General features: G+C 40.6%; 1 protein-coding gene across 8 annotated transcripts in view; it reads left to right on the top strand.

Moving 5' to 3' along the window:
* Nucleotides 1-23,774, top strand: part of cdon (cell adhesion associated, oncogene regulated) — a 147,154-nt gene that overhangs the window by 35,136 nt on the left and 88,244 nt on the right. For 2 of the 8 annotated variants that reach the window (XM_072238402.1, XM_072238401.1), the window contains exon 1: nucleotides 13,366-13,617. The exons of the other annotated variants lie outside the window; for them this stretch is intronic. The gene's annotated coding sequence lies outside the window, so the exon portion shown is untranslated. Of the gene's footprint in view, nucleotides 1-13,365; nucleotides 13,618-23,774 lie in introns of those variants that run through there. 8 annotated transcript variants of the gene reach the window in all.

The raw sequence follows: 23,774 nt of genomic DNA, 5'->3' as shown, positions 1-23,774 counted from the left end.
AAGGTTCCCTGCCAAGTTACACAGTTCTGACTTGAAATTTTATTGGAATACTTCTATTGTCAATAGGTACAGTATAAATTGTGAAACACTACAGAATAACATTGTGATGGTATCATCATCAGAAGCACTACAACAGTTCAAGAAAGTGATTCACCATCACCTTCTCAAAGGTAATTAAGGATGGGTATTAAATACTGGCACATCAGCATTGTTCAGATACTGTGGAATAATATTTTAATACCTCAATCCGTGTCTAGGACATTCAAATTGAAGATTTAACCTACAGTTTTCAACTCCCATACTGATTTCACAGAGTGTGAGGGAAAAAGGTAATGGTAAGAATGGAGTGCCACGGGGGGGGGGGGGGGGGGGGCGGGGCAGAAGTGGCAGAGGAGGAGTGCCAGGGGCAGGGGATGGTGTGGGTGTAGACACACCCAGCCCTGAGACACCAGGCAATGTAATTTCATTCCAAACAATTGGTTTATTGATCATTACAGAATGCCTCTCTGATGCTTCCCACTTTCTCCCCCCTCCCTTCGCTTTTTCCTAACCATGATTTCCCCTCTCACTGTCCCCTTCGCATTCTTGATCCACAATAGAAACCCATATCAGAATCAGGTTTATCATCACTTACATATGTCATGAAATATGCTTTTTTTGTGGCAGCAGTACAGTGCGGTACCTAAAATTACTACAGTACTATGCAAAAGTCTTAGGCACCTTAGCTATATATATGTGCATAAGACTTTTGCACAGTACTGTACATCATTTCTTTGATTGAGAGGGTTCAGGGTCTAAGGGGTGAGTGTAGTCATTTTATATTGCCCCTTCATTTTTCTGGTCAAAGGCTAAAGAGACTAGAAGGTCTTACTGACAACTGCAAAGATCTGAATAGGAATGGCAGCCTGTGATTACAAGGTGAGGAAAGGAAATGCCTACTCTAAGGGCTAATGTTCATCAGGCTGTGTTTCCAGGGAAGACAAGGGTGTTTAATAATAGAATGGAATGTATGCATAGCCTCCTAGGAACTTGAATCCTCAGGGGCTGCCTGAATAACAGACCTTGTAGAGGTTTTCCAGAGAGAGGGGGGTGGGGAAGATAGAGATAGATACAGAGGTAGAAAGAGAAAGAGTGAGTGATAGAGTGAGAGAAAAATAAATAACAGATCCACAAAGTAAGGAACTTAAAGATCTAAGGGCTGGAATTTAATCAAAATATACAATTGGATAAAAATATTAGATGGTGAATGAGATTCTTCCTGGAATCTGATCAAGGAAATTATACAGTTTATGCATAGTGAATATTTGAAACCCACTCACAGGCTTGATCTAATCAGTTAGTAAACAAGTTTTATATAAAGTCGCAAAAGTGTTCTAACAAGCTCATATCTATTTAAGAAGTGTGAATGATTTGAATATAGAATAATGAACATCTACAAGCAAGAGATTTACAATAAAATAATGGGAAATTACTGTACTCAGGGACATGCTTACTCCTCTGTTAAGATATTATTATTTTTGTCGAGATGTGAAGAGAACTGAATACAGACAGTAATGAGCCCCCAACTAGCTGAAGGAATTAAGTAACTGGAGATGGATTGCACATGAGTTACCTACTGCCATGGGCTATCAGATTATAGCCCTTTGCATGTGTGCCTTTCTCCATTACCTCAGCTCCACAACTCCCTGAAAAAAAATCTTGAAGCAGAAAACATTATTTTCTAAAAAAGGTTATTGCTATAAGAGAAGAATATTCAAAAGGTCAGGAAACAGGAGCAGTATTAGACAGAGAAAATACCACCGCAAATTTAACAGTCTGAATGACCTTGTGCTAAGTATAATGCTATGGCAAGTCTTAATGAGTGGATATGAAGCCTGTTCCAAACTGTTAAAATATTGTATATTTAATTATTGACAAAGATATTGATATTAACGAGAAAGAAACAGCCATGTGTTTTTTTTTTATTTACACAGTGCATTTGAGGAGGAATTTATTTAGCCAGAGGGTAGTGAATCTGTGGAATTCATTGCCACAGACAGCTGTGGAGGCCATGTCATCAGATATATTTAAAGTGGAGGATGATGGGTTCTTGATTAATCAGGGTATCAGAGGTTACAGGGAGAAGGCAGGAGAATGGGGTTGAAAGGGATAGTATATCAACCATGATGAAATGGTGGAGCAGACTCGATGGGCTGAATGGCCTAATTCTGCTCCTATGACATTATTATTACTATCATTGTTATACCACAGCACCATGCACTGAAGGAGAGATGAGAAAATAAAAGAATAAGGAATAAAGAAATAGATGTTGAATTGTGAGAGGCAGTCTAGAAAAGTGCCATGAAGATTGGTTGAACAGCTGGGTTTGAAAGATGAAGTGACAAGAGATAGGGCAGGGTTAAGGGCCGGAATATAAATGACAAAACAATGAACCTCTCCCATTGAAGGAATGAAGGTGGAGGAGATTAAGAATGAACAACTACAGGAAGGGATTTTGAAGTGGTGGAGGCACCAGAAATTAGACAGTAGGAGACTTTCTGGGGATATCTGATTTTTAATAAAACATTAGTAAACCAATAGAGGGAAATTAGAAGGATAATTGACCAGAAACCTATGGGCAGGAGCTTTTCCAGCATGTTGGGTTTATTCAGGTGTATAATGAGAGACCAATAAAATTATGTCAGTGGTTCTAAATCATCACATTCTAGGAGCAATGACTGAATTCCCATTCTATATACAGTAGGGTTTTCTCTGTGGGTCCAATTAAAGCTGACCTCATTTCTTGTGCTAGACTCACAGAGATTTTACTTATAAGTTGTTTATACAGACATCGTAATCAGAATATATAGTCATGGCTGATCCAGATCACAAGGAAATCTACACTCAGTGCTCACTTTATTAGGTACTTCCTGTACCTACTGAGTGTATGTTCATGATCTTCTGCCTCTGTAGTCCATCTACTTCAAGGTCCGATATGTTGTGCATTCAGAGATGCTCTTCTGCACACCACAGCTGTGACTCATGCTTATCTGAGTTATTGCCGCCTTCCTGTCAGCTTGAACCAGTCTGGCCATTCTCCTCTGACCTCCCTCAGTAACAAGGTGCTTTTTTTTTGTTTTTCACACCATTCTCTATAAACTCTAGAGACTGTTGTGTATGAAAATCACAGGAGATCAGTAGATTCTAAGATACTCAAACCACCCCATCGAGCAACAACAATCATTCCACGGTAAAAGTCACTTTGATCACATTTCTTCCCCATTCTAATGTTTGGTCTGAACACAACTGAATCTCTTGACCATGTCTGCATGCTTTTATGCATTGAGTTGCTGCCACATGATTGACTGATCAAATATTTGCATTAACGAGTAGGTGTACAGGAGTACCTAACAAAGTGGCCACTTGGTGTATAATGTCAGGTAAACCTGCAAAGCTTCTTGACTTACATCTCACAAAATCATTCCATATGGCCTCTCCTACATTAAAGAGTCCAAGTATTGATTTAGAGACCATTTAGTGGTACACCTACGTTCTGTTTGCAACAGCCATGTTGAGCACCTGGTTGCATATCATTTCCAACCCTTTCTCCAGCCCAGTATCTGGTATTGTGGTGTCCTAGAAAGATCTGTAGCAAGGACAACTGAAGAACTAAAGAAGACTGACCAGTAGATGTTTCCGAATGCTGATTCCATACCCTGTCACCTGGATAGCAATGTTCTCTTAAAGATATTTTGAAACAATCCTCATGTGCATTGTGCCATACATACACAACTGAATTTTACTGAATGTATCCAAATGTGCACTGCACATCATTGTATTTTGGTGCATACCATAGACACAGAGGAACCGAAAGCAAATTATTAATCCTTGTGAAAGCACAAGCTTTGGATAATTTTTTTCTTCTGCATAGCACATGAAAACATTGCACTGACCGAAATAATTTTTAGGGTTCTGGACTGTCTCACTGACTAGTCTGACTCATTGTGCCTGATCTGAATTCACTATGTTATGTCTGTTATTTTCATGGGGAGAAGTAGAGCATTGCTTGCTCCCAATTAGTTCCGAAATAGCCAGCATCATTTCTGAGCTGCTGTAAGCATTTGTTTTCTAAATGGAGCTAATAGTCAAGAGAGAGGTAGAATTTAAAGTTGGTATGGAAAAGACAGAAGTAATAATCTTTCACTTTATGCTGGTCTCGGCTTGTCTCAGCTTGAAGGAACTGTGGGCCCCAGGACTCCAGGCTTCAATCCCCTGAAGTAAATGCAGAAACTGTCAGTCTGTAAGAATGCCTCTGTGTCTTCAAAGGGAAGGTTTGGATTCATGCTGCTGGTTCTTAACTGCCTCTCAGAAAGCAGTGTTCAGACAGGAGAAAACCCATTAAAGTTAAAGCAGGTCATCTGAAGATTGACAGGATGAACATCAGCCTCCGCAGGTGGCTCAAGTCCATCAGGTATGAGCTCATAAAGTGTGTGAATAACACTGGCTGCTTCCCAGCGCAAAACACCACCACCTCCAGGAGTACAACTGACACTATGCAAGTTAACAGTATCACTCCCAGGGGCTAATATTAAGGGCTGGGGGCAAACAATGCCACTTTGCCAATTTACATCGATAAGAGACTACCAGCATTGCCCAGAGGTTAACAATCCTAAACCAGATAAATATTATACGAAAATAGCCAAAAATGCTACACCAGAAGTTAACTGTGCCATCTCCGAAACTGACTGTGAACATATCAAAGGCTAACAGTACCACCTCTGAGTGTAACAGTGGCACACTAAAGGGCAACAGTGACCGGCCAGAGGCTAACATTGACACTCTAGACATTATGTAAAGTTAATACAACACAGAAGCAGTCTCTTCAATCCACCATGTACATGCTGACCATCAATAACTTACTTATACTAATCCCCTTTACCAGTACTTAGCTCATTGTCTCCTGTACTTTACTGATTCAAGTTTGCATCTTGATAATTCTTCAATGCTGTGACAGCACTACTTCCTACCTCATGCAGTTCGTTTCAGATTCCAACCATTCTGAGTGCAAAGTTCCCCTCAGACACCCTCTAAACTTTTTATCCCAGCCTAAAGCAATGCCCCCTGGTTTTAGTTACCTCTGCCATAACCTGCCCTTTGTCTATTATCATTTTCATGTTGACATCAAGTGCCCCCAACCCCAAACCTCCTCCCCTTCAAGGAAAATAACTCTAGTTTTACACAAAGACTCGTGGTATTATCCTAAAGCAATCTCAGATGATTTTTCTATGCAAAACCACACTTTGCCATTAATTATTATGGTTGACAGTATGTCCCATGAATAAACAGCACTGGGCACTTCCTATGTACATTTTAATAAAATACCATCATGTGGTGCATTGTTGTAAAACTACTGCTCAATAACTTAATGACTCACCTTTTCATTACTGACTGCAGCACAGCCATACTTTCCAGCATGTTTTTCCGTTTTGGTAGGGATGGATAACATTACTCTGATGGCCAACAGATTTCATTAAAATGTAATTAAGCAGGAGAATTTTCCTCTTTCAAGAGTCATGGACCAGTCCATGATTGATAATACCATTTTTAATGCAGGTTTATTAAGCCTACCCGTTATTTTGATAACACCATCCATTGTACAGAATAGGATTAAATTACTCTCTCCTCTAAAGCTATTAGCGAGGCACGAGACAGTGAAGATCTTGATTTATTCACTCAATTCTTCTAAAATACCTTAATGTCAAAACCTTAAGTATTTTTTTAAAAAGCACAAGCTGTTTCCATAATTACTAATTGAGTAAACACCTCTTGTCGGGACAGTGATGCATAAAGCCCTTTCTGTGACAACGAAGTGCCATGTTGTGCACATTCTTGGCACTTCCTGTTGCCTTGGAAACAGTTTTAAGCTGTTTACTTTCTGAGGAGGGTGGGGGCTGGGAGACTTGAGTACGAGATTGTTTGAGATCTTAGAAGTTGCTATTCCGTTTATGCAGAGCTTGGAAACATGATACAAATCTCTGACACAATCGCGTCTGTCATTGTTCACTTGTATGCTTCTTCCGAGCTAGTACTGAGGCTATTTTCTCTCATCATCTCTAATACAGTGTCATTCAGCCCCCTTCATTGTCAGAAGGGCAATGCCTGCAGACACGTCTAGTACCCCAGCAGTCAATGTTTGGATGTTCATTATGCAGTGAATGTAGTGTGTGTCCAATTGGCATGGTGACCTGAGGGAGAAGTGTCGCCCAGGAGTGTGTGAACAGGGAGCCAGTTCTCTCCACAGTGCTGAGCACTGGGAACAGCCTGCGTCTGGGATTGCTTCCAGTCGTCTAATGCCAACCTATGTATAAAAACAAAATCCCTTGTTCACCGCCCGCACATTTAATCAGGTATCGGCATTCGTCCCTCTGTTTTATAGGAAGACCATAGCCTCACTTTGCTGGTTCAGAATCACTTTGAAGATCTCGCCAGATAAATGCCTGCAAAATTTAGTATTCACAGGGGTGCCAACAAACACATTGAATATTCAGAGCTCCTGCAAGGTTTGTCAAGGGATGAGGGAGCTTGTTGATTGCATCCCCAAATGGGTCTTATATCACCATGGTAACACCTGAGAGAAGGAGGCTGGGTGACTGCCCTTGTTCCCTGAGGATGTGGGCTTAAAGAGAAGTGAGTACTGCTTGTCACCAACTCTGGGCAGTGCTTGGGTTTCCACTGGCAGCCTTGTCATTTCCTCACAGGCAAATTTCACACAAGGTCCCTGTCAAACTTCATCCTCAGGCACCATCATGGGCTAGGCAGCAGAAAGGGGACATTCATAAGCAACCAAGGTCAGTAAGGATTGGGGACCATTAATACAGAATTCTGATTGCCAGGCAAACTCCCTACTCCTAGCCATCAATCTTCCCAACATTGGTTGATGGACATAACCGTCTTCAAGGTGAGCCTTCTTCCCATGCTGCTTAGAAAGGGGGACATTGATTGGAAAAGGACATTGATGGGATAGGAGAAGTGTTTTTGCTTACAGGAGTTCAGGGTCTGGAACTCATAAATGAAAGCATTTGACTGGATGACTTGTGTGGCCAACTTGGAAATAGGGGTGGGTGCAATAGCTCTTAATTGTCTGGATGGACATAATGGGTGGATCGATGTACATTTCATTCATTCCATGGTTCTGTAGGTGCTGCAGTAATCTCAAATAACATTATTTATTATCTAGATACTTTTATAACTAGTATAAAAATTGTTTGTAAATAAAATTATCTCTCTCATTGGTTCCTGGGGAAAATATCTTGAAAATTGATACCAATAGAACCTCTTACACAATGAAACATCAATGCCACGAATCCTGTAATTCCCATCCACTTAACACCACCAAGGAGGCAAGGCAGTCTCTCAGAAACATTGCCCTGTAATTCTAGTTTGTGCAGTGGCTTGTGCTTAATTGTGTACCAACCTTTATTTGAAACTGAAAAGTGAAATAATTTGCATGGCAAAGCCAAATTTCACCATCTTAATATATATGAAAACATTCTTCAGCCAATGAATTACTTTTGATGAAGAGTCATTGTTGGAAAACCAGCTGCCAATTTATGCATTTTGCACAACCACCAAAGTGAGAACAACCTGATTTTTTTTTTGGTAATGTTGGTTGGGCAGAATTATTAGTCAGGAAACCAAGGATAACTCGTGTTTATCTTTGATGCGGTGCCTTGGGTTCTTTTACTATATCCATCTGGAAGGAAGGACGGTGTTATGTTTCGTAACTCCAAAAATCAATCGAAAGAAAAACACGGGAGCCTGGGATATTGTGTCTACTATTTTTTTTACTTCAGTGAGGTGCTCTCATATGACGTGGTGGCATGATGATGTATGCCATTCATGTACTTCTTACATATAACCCACAATGAATTATGTAAACAAAAAGAGCACATAATCAAACAATATATTTACAATACTACTCAAATATTGCTGAAATATTAAATACACAACAGACGGGACCTTGTCCAAGAAATAGCACCTTGAGAAAGTGTCAGGCCTGCACAGGCAGGCACCTCCCAGCCTCCACCCAGCCACTTGTTTCCAGTTCATCACCTGCAGCCTATTTAAACCCTGTCCTCATCCACAGCTCTTGTCACCCATTGAACCAGCCAGCCTCAACCAGTTGCTCGTAGCCTTCATCTACCTTATTGCCTTGCTGTGTTAAGAATCGTTCTCTCTTGTTTTGTGGCTCCTCGTGGCTTATTATTTAGCAGTTTATTCCGAAGGTGATTGTTCACCACTAAATCGTTTCCATTGCTCTGTGTTTGAGTCAAGACTCCTCAACATTTCCTGACACCAAAGAACCATAGAATGAAGATGATTAGAAAAAGAATCAATAACAAGAGAGAAAACTTTTGTCAAAGTTAAGTTTATTGTCATATGCATTCAGTATACATGAATATATTGTACATTCAGCCACTTTATTAGGTACACCTATACACCTGCACATTAATGCAAGTATCTACTCAGCCCATGATGTGGCAGCAAATCAATGCATAAAAGCAGGCACATATGGCCAAGAGGTTCAGTTATTGTTCAGACCAAACATCAGAGCGGAGAAGAAATGTGATCTAAATGACTTTGACTGTGGATTATTGGTACCAGATGGAGTAATCTGAGTATTTCAGATATTGCTGATCTCCTGCGATTTTTACCCACAATAGTCTCTAGAGTTTGCAGAGAATGGTGTGAGAATCAAAAAAAACATTCAGTGAGTGGCAGTTCTGTGGGCAAAAATGCTTTGTTAATGAGAGAGGTCAGAGGAGAATGGCCAGACTGGTTCAAGCTGACAGGAAAGCAACTGTAACTCAAATAACCACATGTTACAACAGTGGTGTGCAGAGGAGCATCTCTGAACGTGTAACATGTTGAGCCTTGAAATGGATGAGCTACAGCAGCAGAAGACCACAGCATATACTTAGTGACCACTTCATTAGATACAGGAGATATCGAATAAAATGGCCACTCTGTATATGTACATGTGCAATGAAAAGCGGCATCATATAGGATTGTATAACCAGCATTCATAAGAAGAACATAAATAAAACATAGATTTTACAGTTTTTACAAGAGAATACAATTAGAACAAAGAATAAAGTCCATTTTAGTGCCAAGTAGTCAAAGTGGTCGTAGTGTTGCTAAACTCGCGTATTGAGGAGTTTGCAGTAAGTGGTTAGGGAGTGCGATGCACTTCCAGCGATAACATGATAATTCTGTGATGCCTCTTACCCTAATTCTTACTTCCCTGTTATTATGATACTTTTTGAAAACCTCTGTTTGTCTATACAACTCTCTTGGTTCTCCTTAACTAAGTATTTTCTCTACAAAATGCCATACTTTACAGCTGTACTTTAGGCATGCCATTAGGACCTTTGGATGCCTACTGTATAATGTTCTGAAGTAAAACCTGGGTGGAGGGCATATCTGGTAAGCCTAATCATCACTCTACTAAAAGATATTCATGTAACAGCTTTGTCTCAAGTAAATATTTGAGACCATCAACAGGAAGGAATGAAAGGGCAGGCACTACATCTGGTATACTTTCATGAGATGTGGTAGGAAGGGAAGCAGGTATAACAGTCTATTGAAAGGTGGATCAGAAGGTCCATGAGTGAATGAATGTCCAAACTGTGGCCTTGTATTTCCCATTTCGTAACTCATATTTACCATACCTTCTATCTGTTGTTGATTTGTCACTTACCACTAACTATCTAGAGCACTCCTAGTTCCATGTCCACTTACTTTCGTACTACATTGGAAGCAATGATACAAACATTCTTCAGCTTCTGCTCTTTGCCCTAATCTTTTTCGCCCCCTCACCACCACTACTTCCCTATGTAACACTCTTGAATGTGCAATACCTGTACTGTAAAATGGCAACTTCAGCAAATCAAAAGTGAGTTGTGTGTATGTATATACATTATTATTTAGAGTTAATGCCAATGGAACAATGAGGGATGTAAAATGAGCTGCTGATATGCTATGACCCCCCCCCCCATTCTCCTCCCTCCTTATTTCTCCACTATTTGCAAGTTTTGTGTGTGTGTGTTTTAATGTCCTATGCAGGAGAACATATTGTGAAGCCAAACTTCTTGCTTTGCAATGAAAAGTCAGCAGATTATGTCTTTCCAGGACCACTTCATTCTGAAACTTGATCAGTGACCAATATGCAAAGATATGATTTGGTTGTACAAACCTGAGATGCCCAAAATATTTATTTTCTCTCCGTGGACTGAAATTAAAAACATTCTTAAAATAAATCTGAGAAAGCTAAACCTTTATCTCAGCATTTTGTTGTTCCATGAAGGTTGATTTTCAAATATTAAAAAAAGTTCAAAGAATGAAGAAAAGCATTGCCTGAAGCTATGTCAATTTTGGATTAAATGCTTTTTTCTCGTCCAGTTTGATGAAAATGGAAGGTGGTTTCATTGGATGCAAGCCTGTTTTAATTGGCTGTCTGCTGGGCTTTTAGCAAAGCCCATTCAGAGAGCAACAGCATGAGGAAAGTCATTCCCCGGAATGCGGAGCGGTTGCTTTAAAATCCAGTAATCATTGGTCATTGGTTAAGCATCAGAGCCTGCAGGTTGTCATTACTGAGGCCTAGGTAGTAAGTCTAATCCAAAAGCATAGTAAATACCATTGTGGATTGTATTCAAGGCACCAGCTGGGTCTTTAGTTGGCTGTGTCAGCAGGATTGTCCACCCTCTAGAGCAGACTGAAAGCACCATGCTGAGCTCTACAGTCCCTACTCACTAGGGAGAGGAACAGAATCCTCCCTCAGGCTTCATGGTTTTCTACACTCCTCCTCCTTGTCTGACTGCTTCAAGGAAAATGTAATCAGTTCAGACGCTGACAAGGGAATCCTATGGGCATAGGAAATGAGCTAACATATTTCGAACACCAGAAAAGTCAAAAACCTTTTAGTTGTAATGTGTGGTTTGTAGAATAGATCATGGAAAATGTACAGACACAGAAGTTGCAAGAAAAACAAATTAAGAAAGTCTTAAGCTGTAGTCAGGATTCATAATATATAAACCAGGTTTGTAACCAAATATTTTCAGGATGTTTTCCTCTTACTGCTTCGAATCTTGGCACACACAAGATTTTCTAAGTGGGGAACTAAGACTGATTAAACCTATGAAGTGTTCTGCTTTCTCTCAGATGATGAGAAACAGGAAAACAAATTCTTTAGCCAAAGACGATAGGAAATTCTCAAGATCTGGCTGCTCCCTCTGCTTTAAAAGCATTGCATTCTTTTTCTCAGGCAGCCCCTCGTCCCTGAGCAGTCAAAGATGCATGTGCATGATTTCCTTTAGTGTAGAGTGGCGTTTGCTTGCCAGCTGCTACATGCTCTTAACAGAGCAAGGTTTGGCTCAATAGCAAAACGATCTGAGAGAGTTCATCAGGAGGGTTGAGGAGTCTACATGAAGGATCTCAACCCAAACGTCAACTATTTGTTTCCCTCTATAGGTGATGCCTGACCTGCTGAGTTCCTCCAGCTCATTTGTGTGTTACTTTGAATTTTCAACATCTGCAGTTTCTTGTGCCTCCATTTATATAGTATCCCTCTGGACCTCAGAAGTCCTAGTCTTTCGCAGCCAATGTGGTGCTTTCTAAGTGTAGTCATCTTGGAAAGGACAGCAATGGCAGTAAGATACAACAATACCCAAAACAGAGGTGTAATATGGTTAGTGAGCCTGCCATAAATGACATGAAGTCAGAGAGAAAAGAAAAATAGACATCAACATATAGAAATCACACAGCAAATCTTCCAGCTAGAGACTTGCTAATCTCTTATGAAGGTCAGTACCTTCAACAACACCCAGGAGCACAGCAATAATGGGATTGACCTAAAAAGCTTGATATTTTCTGACGAGAAAGCACAGGACACTACACAAACTTCAACATAGAATACGATTCTCAACCCTGCCAGCCTCAATCCACAAAGCTTTCAAGGAGGCATCTGCACAGGCATGAAACACAGCAGCATATCACCTCGCAGATCCATACCTCTAACTCCCATAGAGTTACCATAGGAATTATTCTGCTTTATAAGTTATACATATGTTCATTTCAATAATAATGAGTTACTTCAGAGAAAAATCTGACACACTCAATGTCACGTTTGCAACATGCCTGCAAAAGCTGAAAAAATGCAAATGTTGGAAACCTGAAACAGATTAAACAAATGCTGTAAAAAAAAAGGTCAGATAGCATCCATAGAAAGATTAAGAGTTAACATCTCAGGTTATTAGAGCCTAGATCATGAGTTCTGATGAAGGGTTCCCAGATCTGAACTGTTTTTCTTAGATGCTGTATGACCTGCCGATTGCTTCCAGCATTTCTGATTTTATGCCTGCAACAGGTATGAAATAGCGAAGCAGGGACATTGCCAAGGCACATTGAACAACAGCAGAGAGTTGGGTGGTAATCCAACAAACAACTTCAGTGTTGATCAGATTTCCCAAATTTATTTCGCTACAGCATCCTTCTGAAATGCACGTCCCCATCCTCACCGCCGATGACCAGAAAAAAAGACACACTAGGATCAAGGATTGTTGACAGAACCGTAAATATGAATCCAAAGTAGGAAAATGTTTTCCTTCCTATTTTCATCTCTCTCGTCTCGCTTCTTTCTCCCCAAGGATTCCCCACCCAATCCTAACACCACGAATCACACTGCACGTAGCCACCAGAGGGCGCTGGTGTGACGTGAGTGCTCATTGGTTAGGGAGATTGATGTCCCGCTGGAAACAGTTTTGTGCCTCGCACCCCAAAACTCCAGATATCGGGACCCGAAACCTAGACACTCCATACATCGGAGCCCAAAACCTGGACACTCCATACATCGGACTCGGAAACCTGGATACCCTAAATATGAGGATCCGAAACTTGGATATATCAAACATTGATCCACGCCCCAGTATTTGGAATACTATCATTTTCTAAGCGCAATGCAATTGCTGCGGGACGCACAGGTACCACCAGTACATTTGCCGCTGATTGTCAAGCAGCATCTGAAAGGTCAGGGGTCAGGCTCAGCGCCCTCAACGTCATTAGGAGAGATCCGAGAAGGGAAAAACAACCAGAATATTAACCCATTGTATTTATAAATTTTATAAACAGCTTGAAATGAATATATTTCAATAAATATATATGGATAGTTACAAGTGAGGGGATGAGATTGTAGTTGTTCACGCTCCCCCCACCTCTCTGACTCCTCCTTCCCCCCTCTAGGTGGGGGTTGGTAGAGTCGGGGGCGGTTGTCTGCTGTTTATGCTCGCGAGATGGTGGTGGCGCGCTTGCGCGCGGATTCGAAGCGAGTTCGCGGCAGGGTCGCGTGCACGAGAGAGCGAGTGTGAGAGAAGGAGCGAACGAGCCCACACAGAGTGTGGGGGCAGGCGAGTAGCGCGGCCGGGAGCTACTCGCATGTCCATGGGAACGGCCGCAGTGGCGGCACCGCGGCGAGGGAAAGGAGATAGCCGGCGCTGAAATCCAATGGAGCGGGCGTCTCGCAGGCGATGTCTCCGGGATGAGCGGTCACCGGGCGGATCGTACGTGCAGCAACTGTGCTGAGAGGTAAGGGAGGAGATGAAACACACGGGGGCTGCAGAGTAGCCACTCGTGGATCCGGCCTGGCTTCAGTTCAGCCGGGATTCTCCTAGGCCACAACTTAATGAGAAGCCCAACTTTTATTTATAAAAAGAAGTTATACATTCGTTCCAGTCCTTCCACCCCAACAATAGTTCCTGAGCGCAAGTGGAAAACTGTTGCTGCTGTTGTTTCAGTGGGTTTTCAGATCCGTCTGGTACCGAGGCTGCGCCGGAGCAACAACAAAAGCCAACTCCGGGCTACAGTGGAAGAGGAGCATTGACTGGCAAGCGTACAGAACTGCAGAGTCCAGACCATAGAGTGGGTTGATTCAGAATGCAGTGTTTCGCAGTTTGAACGAACGTGTGTGTGTGTGTGTGTGAGAGAGAGAGAAAACAAAGGGGTGGGAAGGAGCTAAAGTGGAATTAGAATCAGGTTTATTATCACTGACATGTCGTGAAATTTGTTATGCGGAAGCGAAGATATAAAGCTAGGGAAAAATGGGGATAAACGGTGTTTGGAAAATAAGTTATAAAATCAACAGAAAAGGACTGAAAATGACAAACGGTAATAGGAGAAAACGTAACAAGATACAGCTATGTTTGACGGCAGCGGGCAGATGGAATTTAGTAACAAGAAATGAGGGAATTACGACATGGGATGCTGGGAAAGAAGTGAATGCAGTAAGTGGAGATTTAGAGATAGAGGCCACAATTGATTGTGAGGGGGATAGGGCCAGTATAGATGAAGCAGGGGAGTGAGAGTAGGAAAACAAATTGACACTGACATGCTGACGGCCAGGGTCAAGTAAAAAGATAAATGGCACAATCACACAGCAAGAAGTAAGAGAAGAGAGATGAAGACGAGCGAGATTGATCTGAAGTCCTGGTCAAGATATAAGGGTACTGTTGACAGAAGTTAGCTGGATAGCATGCCAAGCCTTGTCAGCAGCCTATAGGAATAGAAGATACAACCCAAGAACTGCAAATTTTAGAGTGAGTTAGAAGACCATGTTCTTAGGTTACAGTATGATAAAAGCTTTAAATACTCTGCTAAAAATAAGTTGCCTGTTCCTGGTGTTTGCTTCTCCTGTTTTCACCAGGACTTTGCTGTTTTTTTTTCTTTGTGCTTATATTGAGAGAGAGTTGAACAGTCTTGACCCATTTAACTTTTCTGTAAGTGCTTTAAAATGTTTCTAGTGAGTAGCTTAATCCTGTTTAGCATTGTAAGGAAATGTTTTATACTGTGTGTTTCCAGTGTCTTTAATACAAGGAACTATATCCTGACATGTCAGATACCCTAAATGCTGGAAAGGTTTTATATGTGCAAATAATTTTGCAGTCACAATGTTTTTTCCCTATTTGAATTGTTGTAAGACAGAAATATCTCTTATGCAGTTCTTGAAACCTGTCAAGTGATTACCACAAATTTATTTTGCTCTATTCTGTTGACAACTTTATTCCTCAATTCACTCTTTGTTAACCTAGTGAGGTATTTTATTAAGTGGTTGCCTTATTTGGTGGATAATTTCCAAATTGAAAATCGGTTCTGTTTTTACCTCCATATTAAAGGAAGTGTAGATTAAACTTTGTATATCACCATTGGGAATTTGTTGTGTACCTGCAAAACACACAAAGATGCATGTTGAATAGTTATGCTTCAAGTTGTTTTGATGTCAGTTGATGATGACTGTGTCTGGCATGGTTTATTGTACCAGACTTAGTGAGATCTGTCACTTCAATTTTGTTAGCTGTTCAGTCCCAAAGCTTATCTAGTATAGTGAAATTTTTTATGGATGTCCAGCTTTGAGTAGTCTTTTGATGTGAATTTGTAGAGAACTCTCAAATATAGTTTAGCTGCACAATTTGTTTGATCTGTAAATTTTTTGACTATGACTGTCTTCTGTCCTGATTATGAATGTTCAACATCGTACACAAAATAACACCTTATTTCAGAGACACACAAATGTTTTTCTGTTTGTTGTTTTTCAAATGGTTATTTTCTTTTGGATTAATAAGAGCCTTTTATTTTTATTGTGGTTATGTACATCTCTTCATGCAAGATGCCCTGGCATTGTTACACACATCAAGTTACCATAAGATTTAAATTTGGGTTTAGGTGACCTTTCCTTTTAATCATTTGGGGGAAGTGTGTTTTGCAGCCTGAGCCAGCATTTAATTGCCCATCCCTAAGTGTCCTTGAGGTGGTGGTGAGCTTCTTGAACCACTGCGGATGGTACACACTTGTAATTGTGGGTTTGTGGAGTAAATGAATGGTTATGGATGGGGTGTCCATCAAGCGGGCTGCCATGTTCTGTATGTGTGTTTTGAACTTGTGTATTGTTGAAGCTGCACTCATTGAGACAAGTCCTAGGTAGGGTAGGTAGTCTCTTTCACAGAGGAAGGAGTATCGTAAGGATCAAGGATTAACTTTATTTACCAAGTAAGTTTATATGTATTAGGAATTTGCTGTGGTATGTTGATCAGGGCATGACATGCAACAAAAAACAACATTCAACAATTATAAGGAATTGTATTAAAAAATAAAGTTGGAGGTTAAAGGACGGGCATGGAATAAAACATGCATAAATACCAGCATTTGTTTACAATGTGAATAGCAAGTATAAAAAGAGGTTTCAAGTGTCTACAGTGACAGGCTAACTAAAATGGTTGATCAGATTATCTGCCCATGGAAAGAAATTTTTAAGATGGTGTGAAGTTTTTGTTTTAATAATCCTATAGCACTTTCCAGAAGGGAGCTTTGAGTAAAGTCTCCCGTACTGACTTTGCCCCACACAGAGCCCTCCTTCGCCACCAAAAATTCAGATGTGCAATTTCTTCATAAATATATAAATTACAGATAATTTTGAATTTTTTTCATTGTTATTTTTCATCAAATCATTTATTTTAACAATGTTATTGCTCTTATAAAGATATTGATGGAGAAAAACAGATGGGGGTTTACATGTAATTATTTCTTTGTTTAAAAAGTCTCAAAATGATTCACAAGTGGGAAGATAAATGGCATTGCATAAACAAGATTATTATTGTTCAGTGCACAATTTCTTGGGCTCCACTTGAATGCAAGTATTTTTCAGTCTTTTTCCATAAGAGGACCACAACCTCGTCGTGGTTTGGAGGTGTGCGTGCCTCAATGACCAGGAGAGCTATGTTGGCTGGAGTCAGGGCTTTATGCTTTGGCCCATGCCAATCTGGTCAAAAGGTAGAGGCCAGACTGAGTGGTCCACTGGTCCTTCAGGTTTGGAAATTCTGCTCAGGGCTAGCAACCTTGCCTGGTCAAACAAAATTGTTACGGAAACAGCAATGAAGAATCCTATTTCTGTGTGCAGTGGTATTCCTGAGCCTCCACCTAAGACTTGCATGGCTGACGTGCAAACTGAGAGAAAGCTTCTGGCACGATGAAGCGCTGAACACTGCCAGGACCAAGGCCAAAATTGGCCAAGGGCAGACACAGATGGAGGACCTATATTGCTGCCCTAATGCCAGTGGCATAACAGGCAGTAAGTTCAATATGTAAAGTAGCTTTTAAAATATTGGATAGCATAAATAAAAGTTTTAAGAATTTTGCAGGGAAAGAAATGGAGACTTTTAAAGGTTTGGCTTGGGCATATTTAGTTCTTGGTGTCCTTTGACAGCTTGTTCAAACTTATTACAGCTTTTTGGAAATAAAAATGCCTGACCATGGCTAGTATGATGTGTTTGTGGAGGGAATAATTCAAAACACAACATTCATAGTAGGAATTTCAAACTAGGCTCTACTGTGCCAGCATGTACTGGAGATTTTTTTTTAAATGCCTAATTGTGACCTGGACATAGAAGAAGAATGTTAAACAGGTGAAGTACTAACAATCTGAAATGCTTGATATGCTTTTTCCTCAAAGCTGTGACACAAAGAAACAAAAATCAGTTGAAAGGGTTGATAATGACGCTAGTTTCCTGAGAAACGATTGAGGCAAACGGGTGGTGTGAACCATAGAAATGTATTACTTTGTTCAACATTCCTAGATGTTTCTGATGCTCTACTTAGTCACAGTACTCGTATCCCAGATTTAAAACTTGGACAACAGCTTGTGCTTGTTAAATTTCTTAAGGTTCGCTTAAGGAAAAAAATTTCTGTTTAGATACCTAGAGGGTCCAGCAGGTCCAGAAAAAATCTTTTGATATTTCTAGCAAGGGATTCCCATGCTGTGCCAGCAATCTTTACTGTTATTTGCCTGTCTATTCATCTCATGTACAATACATCCAAGATTAGCCAGAATTGGCTAGATATTCTTAGCTTCAATGCTCAAGCTGGCAAAGCTCCAAGACTGTGAAGCTATAAGAAGGAAGTGGTAACACAATTTTCAAGCTTAAAATTTATAATGAAATGTTAGGAATTAATTTTATATATATAGTTAAAGCTTTGGTTATTCTGGCACTGCTGTGTACAATTTCAGCTGTCATTGAATAGCTAGACCTCCTGTCAGGGATCAGTGCCAGTTTACACATAATGTAATAGTCAATCAATGCATTAAACTTGTAGTTCATCAGTAGCTTTGAGATTGTGTGCTGAACTATTGATGGAATTGCAGAAGCAAAGGAATGTCTTAATGGTCCCTTGGGAATGAGATGACTAAATTCCACCCTGTGGATTCTGAGGTGATTGATGAGACCATTGTGGGAGCCACAGGTGCAGCAGGAAGCATTTGATGAATAGTCAGGTGGGTAATTAGATGAAGTGCATTTCTTCTGCTTATACTGTCCTGCTGTGTTCTCCCAGCATAAGCTCCTAAGGTTCTCAACCAGAATACTTTTTCACCACTTAAGCAGTCAAAGCTTAAGGATTCCCAGCATTTGGTTAAAATTGTGCACTTCTCAAAGAGACTCTGAGAATAGCCTTGAATCTTTACATCCATAGACCAGGCAATCTCTTGTCATGACAGCGTGAGATTTGATGTGGCCTATCCAATTAAGTTGAGTGTAATTGGCATATGAATGCTGGAGGGTGCTGGCATTGGTTTACTTTTGCCAATGAATTTGGATGATTTTCAAATTTAGTAATAAGGGTATCTTTGAGGTGGCTGTTGTAAATAATTCTCGAAATGTTAAGTGCTGGGTTTCATTTTCATCACATTATGCTTGCATCCAATTTCCAGCTTTGGAGAGGAGACTGAAATTGTTAGTTCTTTTGGCTTCAAGGTGATATTGGGAGTCCTAGGTGTGTTTGAACTGCCTCTTGGAAAGAGAATTTTCTCTGGCATTTAAAAAGGCAGCTTGTGTTCAAGAATGCCAGTATATTATTTTTCTATTGAAGATGTATGAGAGGCTTTGTGTATATTGTAAATTGTTTTTGCTTCCATCTGCAAAGAAGGGGTGTGACTCTCTTCCTTGATTCTAATTAGCCTATTTTGCCTTGGATTGATCTTGTATTCTGTGCCTGATCTCATTACTCCTTTGTATTGGAGGTTCTGCATTTGTACTTGGATTTAAAGGCCTGATCATTCTACTCTCATTTGTGCAAATTAAATGGGAAGCAGTAGCATGATTACACAGGAAGAAGTTCTATGTCTGCATCGGCATTTATTCCAAGTAGCAGCTGTTCAGAGTCTGAAACAAAATACCGAAACCAAATGGTGTCCTCATGGGGCAGAAATCAGCAGCTGCTGTTTGGGGTTATCAGGTAAGGGGGGGGGGAGGGTGACCTCCATTTTTTTTTTGGGTTTTCTACCTGGTAAGATCTTTCCCACTGTCATTGGAGATAGCAAAACTTGACCTTAACCTGACTTGCCAAAATCCCTGAAGACTTTCAAGACACTGCTTTCATAAAGTGGACTCTTCCAGAGAAATAAAATGGTTTTATGTTTAAGAATGAAAACTATTGCGAGGAAGGGAAAGACCACACAAGCTATTGGTGATTAACTGCAGTGACTCGGCTGTCAAGAGAGGCTCAGAATTGACCTTCAACAAGCTTTGCATTCTACAAATGTCCTTGTAAGATGGGGTAGTTCACATTTTACATATATTGGGTTTTCTAGTTATTTTAAACAGAAGAATATCTATATTAAATCAGCTGAAGGCCTGTTTCATTTTATGGTGACAATGCTATTCCAAGATGGAAAAGGCATGATTGGGTAAACCCATTGTCAGTCAAAATTACTGATAATATATTCCTGTAAGCAATCAAAGTACATAATTTGTCAGTAAATATCCTTCATTCCAGCAATACTAGGGAAGGTATGGCAGAAGTTACTGCAGTTTAATAATTTGTACCTAAAGCCTGTTTTTGTTTTGGGGTTAATGGTTTGCAATGAGCACATATGTGTGCCCTGTCTCAATTGGCATGGTTTTTCCAATAAATGCTTGCAGAATCTGAAGAGCTTTGTTTTTCATCACACTGTACCATTTGAGCCAACGCAAATATTTACGCATAGATCTCTAGAGGTAAAAGACATTATACTGAACAGGGTTTGAGCCCATATCCCAAAGGTGTAAACATCTAGGAAATTGAAACTGTGGTTTGATCTGGGTGATACTGGCTTGGCTCAGAAGTGAACAAATTAAGTTACAATGTTTACTGCCTGTTGTAGGTGAGTCTGAAAGCTGCAATTGGTTTAGGTTTTAGGATTATTCATTACTGGTTTTATCAAAGTTTCTAGTTTCTTTATAAGTTGCCCTTGGCTGGTACATCAACTCATGGCCTACATGTCCATTGAGAACATTCCAGATTTTCTCATTTTAATAACAAGAATAGAAAATTGACTGCTGCAGCATGTTTAAAGTGACTAATTTCTAAAATGAATTGTATGTAGTTATCATTACAAGACCAAACATTGAACATTCTTGTTCCCTCGCCTATTGAACGAAATATACAAACCTTGAAAGCACATTCTATTGGGCTCAAAGGACAGTTGGTGTTTTGGTCTGTGATCTGTACTGGGAAACTCAGAAATTAGGTTAATTTGAATTGGTAAGGGGAAGTGGGATGTATGACCTACAATAGAGTGGAGACCAAGAACGGAAAAAAGATAACAAAATGCTATGGACTGAGAGGGGGTGATGAAAGATTAATAATGTAACTAATACTTCCATTTTAAGACAACTACTGAAGTTACGTGACAGCTCACTGCTATTTCAGATGGCAAGAAATACAACAAAAACATTACTAATAACATCTTTTTCTGAAGTAAATTATGGTCAATTATCACCGCAAGCAGCAAAGAAGCAAGCGGAGGCGAAGCTGATTCAAAGGATGAGCCATGCGAGTGTATTGCAAAGCCAAGGGGGCAACGTGTTTGAGACAGGGTCGTAGATGGAGTTCTATCACTGTCGCTGTTGGAGTGAAATGGAGAGGAGTCAATGCAGAAGAGTTTGACAAGGTTCCACACGGTAGGATTATTCAGAAAGTTAGAAGGCATGGGATCCAGGGAAGTTTGGCCAGGTGGATTCAGAATTGGCTTGCCTGCAGAAGGCAGAGAGTCGTGGTGGAGGGAGTACATTCAGATTGGAGGATTGTGACCAGTGGTGTCCCACAAGGATCTGCTCTGGGACCTCTACTTTTGTGATTTTTATTAACGACCTGGATGTGGGGGTAGAAGGGTGGGTTGGCAAGTTTGCAGACGACACAAAGGTTGGTGGTGTTGTAGATAGTGTAGAGGATTGTCAAAGATTGCAGAGAGACATTGATAGGATGCAGAAATGGGCTGAGAAGTGGCAGATGGAGTTCAACCCGGGGAAGTGTGAGGTGGTACACTTTGGAAGGACAAACTCCAAGGCAGAGTACAAAGTAAATGGCAGGATACTTGGTAGTGTGGAGGAGCAGAGGGATCTTGGGGTACATGTCCACAGATCCCTGAAAGTTGCCTCACAGGTGGATAGGGTAGCTAAGAAAGCTTATGGGGTGTTAGCTTTCATAAGTCGAGGGATAGCGTTTAAGAGTCGTGATGTAATGATGCAGCTCTATAAAACTCTGGTTAGGCCACACTTGGAGTACTGTTTCCAGTTCTGGTCGCCTCACTATAGGAAGGATGTGGCAGCATTGGAAAGGGTACAGAGGAGATTTACCAGGATGCTGCCTGGTTTAGAAAGTATGCATTATAATCAGAGATTAAGGGAGCTAGGGCTTTACTCTTTGGAGAGAAGGAGGATGAGAGGAGACATGATAGAGGTGTACAAGATAATAAGAGGAATAGATAGAGTGAATAGCCAGCGCCTCTTCCCCAGGGCACCACTGCTCAATACAAGAGGACATGGCTTTAAGGTAAGGGGTGGGAAGTTCAAGGGGGATATTAGAGGAAGGTTTTTTTTTACTCAGATTGGTTGGTGCGTGGAATGCACTGCCTGAGTCAGTGGTGGAGGCAGATACACTAGTGAAGTTTAAGAGACTGCTAGACAAGTATATGGAGGAATCTAAGGTGGGGGCTTATATGGGAGGCAGGTTTGAGGGTCGGCACAACATTGTGGGCCAAAGGGCCTGTACTGTGCTGTACTATTCTATGTTCTATAGTTTCAGTACCCGTCCCCTTAACCTGGGTGAAAGGTTGGATCGCTCCAAGCACCAAGCCGATTTGGTGAAATCAAGAACGGCTTCGGGCTGTGCAGCCCAAGTATGTCACTGCGCTGGTGTCTGGGTCCTAGAGTGAGGCACTGCTTGGTGCTTGGACAATTTAAACGCCAGTCCAGATAGACGGGGAAAGCCTGAGTATCAGGACCCGAGTCAGGGTCGGGATAATTTTGCTCGCTCTCCCGCGATGTTCATTCCTCTCTCTGGCAGCTGTCATCTCTGGGAGTTTCGTGGTGTTTTTGCACCACTAATATGATGTGTGTTTTTTTCTCTCTTTTATGGTTTTTTAATTGGCTCCTCAAGTTGCTTGATTTGTGGCTGCCTATAAGCAAAACAAATCTCAAGGTTTTGATATAAATGTACTTGAATCTCTTTAAAGGTGTGTCAGTAGAGGGTGAACAGAGGAATAAAACCAAGCAAAAAAATATTATCCCAGTTACCATCACAAACTGGAAGGGCTGCTTATCTGAAATTGAAGTCAGTGATGAGTCCTGGGGGTTGCAACATCCTTGATGGGAGATGATTTAGTTAACTAGTCTTGCTTGAGTCTTGAGTGGAAGGCATGTTTGTCTGGAGACCCCCTTTATAATTATTGTGGGCTTTCTTGGAAAAGCACATGTAATACCATTGGGCTGAGACAGGATTGGGTTGACAAGATGGACTTTGATAACTTTGTACAGGCAAAACTTTGACATTGTGTGAACTAGAACTATGACTACCAAAAAAAAGTTTCAGGTGAACATTTGGAAGAGAGGTAAAATTGCAAATGTTGTTTTGACTAAGTATTGTTTTGGCAAGACCCACTGCAAAAAAAAAAGTGAGGGCTGCAGACATAAATTAACTATCCCAAGAGTGCTTTGGAGGTAAAGTCTTGAGGAAGTCTCTTTGGAAAAGGAAGTAAACAATTACTACATTGTGTCATGCATTTCAGATATTGCTGGCCTCAGAATGAAAACCAGAATGTTCATTGAACAATGAAAAATGCAGAATGGATACTTTTGTTATAATTTTCTCATTTCATGTTGCCATTAAGGATCTTCAAATTATATATATCTGCAGCTTTTAAATATGTACAAATGAAGAAGCTCTGTGCTGGCCAAAGGCATTCAAAACATGCCTTTTAATATCAATTTTGTCAAAATTTGGTTATTGCCAACTATTCAATATCATCATTACAAAAGTTCACTTTGCCCATTTAAAATCCCTCTTTCCAACAATTTTTTAAACATAATTTAAGTGGGTTGATACTGCTGTTAATGTATGAGGGGTGATTGATAAGTTCATGGCCTAAGGTAGAAGGAGTCAACTTGAGAAAACCTAGCACATTTATTTTTCAACATAGTCCCCTCCTACATTTACACACTTAGTCCAGCGGTCGTAGAGCATACGATCCCTTCTTTATAGAAGTCGGTGTCTTGGACCTCCTGAAAGTGGTCCACAGCAGGGGTGATTGATAAGTTCATGGCCTAACATAGAAGGCGATGAGTTATACAGCTCTCATTACATGCACATGCAGTTCAACTCTTTGAGTTATTATGCAGAAAGCTTGAAGTTAATAACTCATCTTCTATGTTAGGCCACGAACT

The sequence above is a fragment of the Mobula birostris genome, chromosome 20 (genome assembly GCF_030028105.1).
Source record: "Mobula birostris isolate sMobBir1 chromosome 20, sMobBir1.hap1, whole genome shotgun sequence".
Taxonomy (NCBI): Eukaryota; Metazoa; Chordata; class Chondrichthyes; order Myliobatiformes; family Myliobatidae; genus Mobula; species Mobula birostris.
Note: the sequence above shows the minus strand (reverse complement) of the source record. Positions and strands in the feature narration are given on the sequence as shown.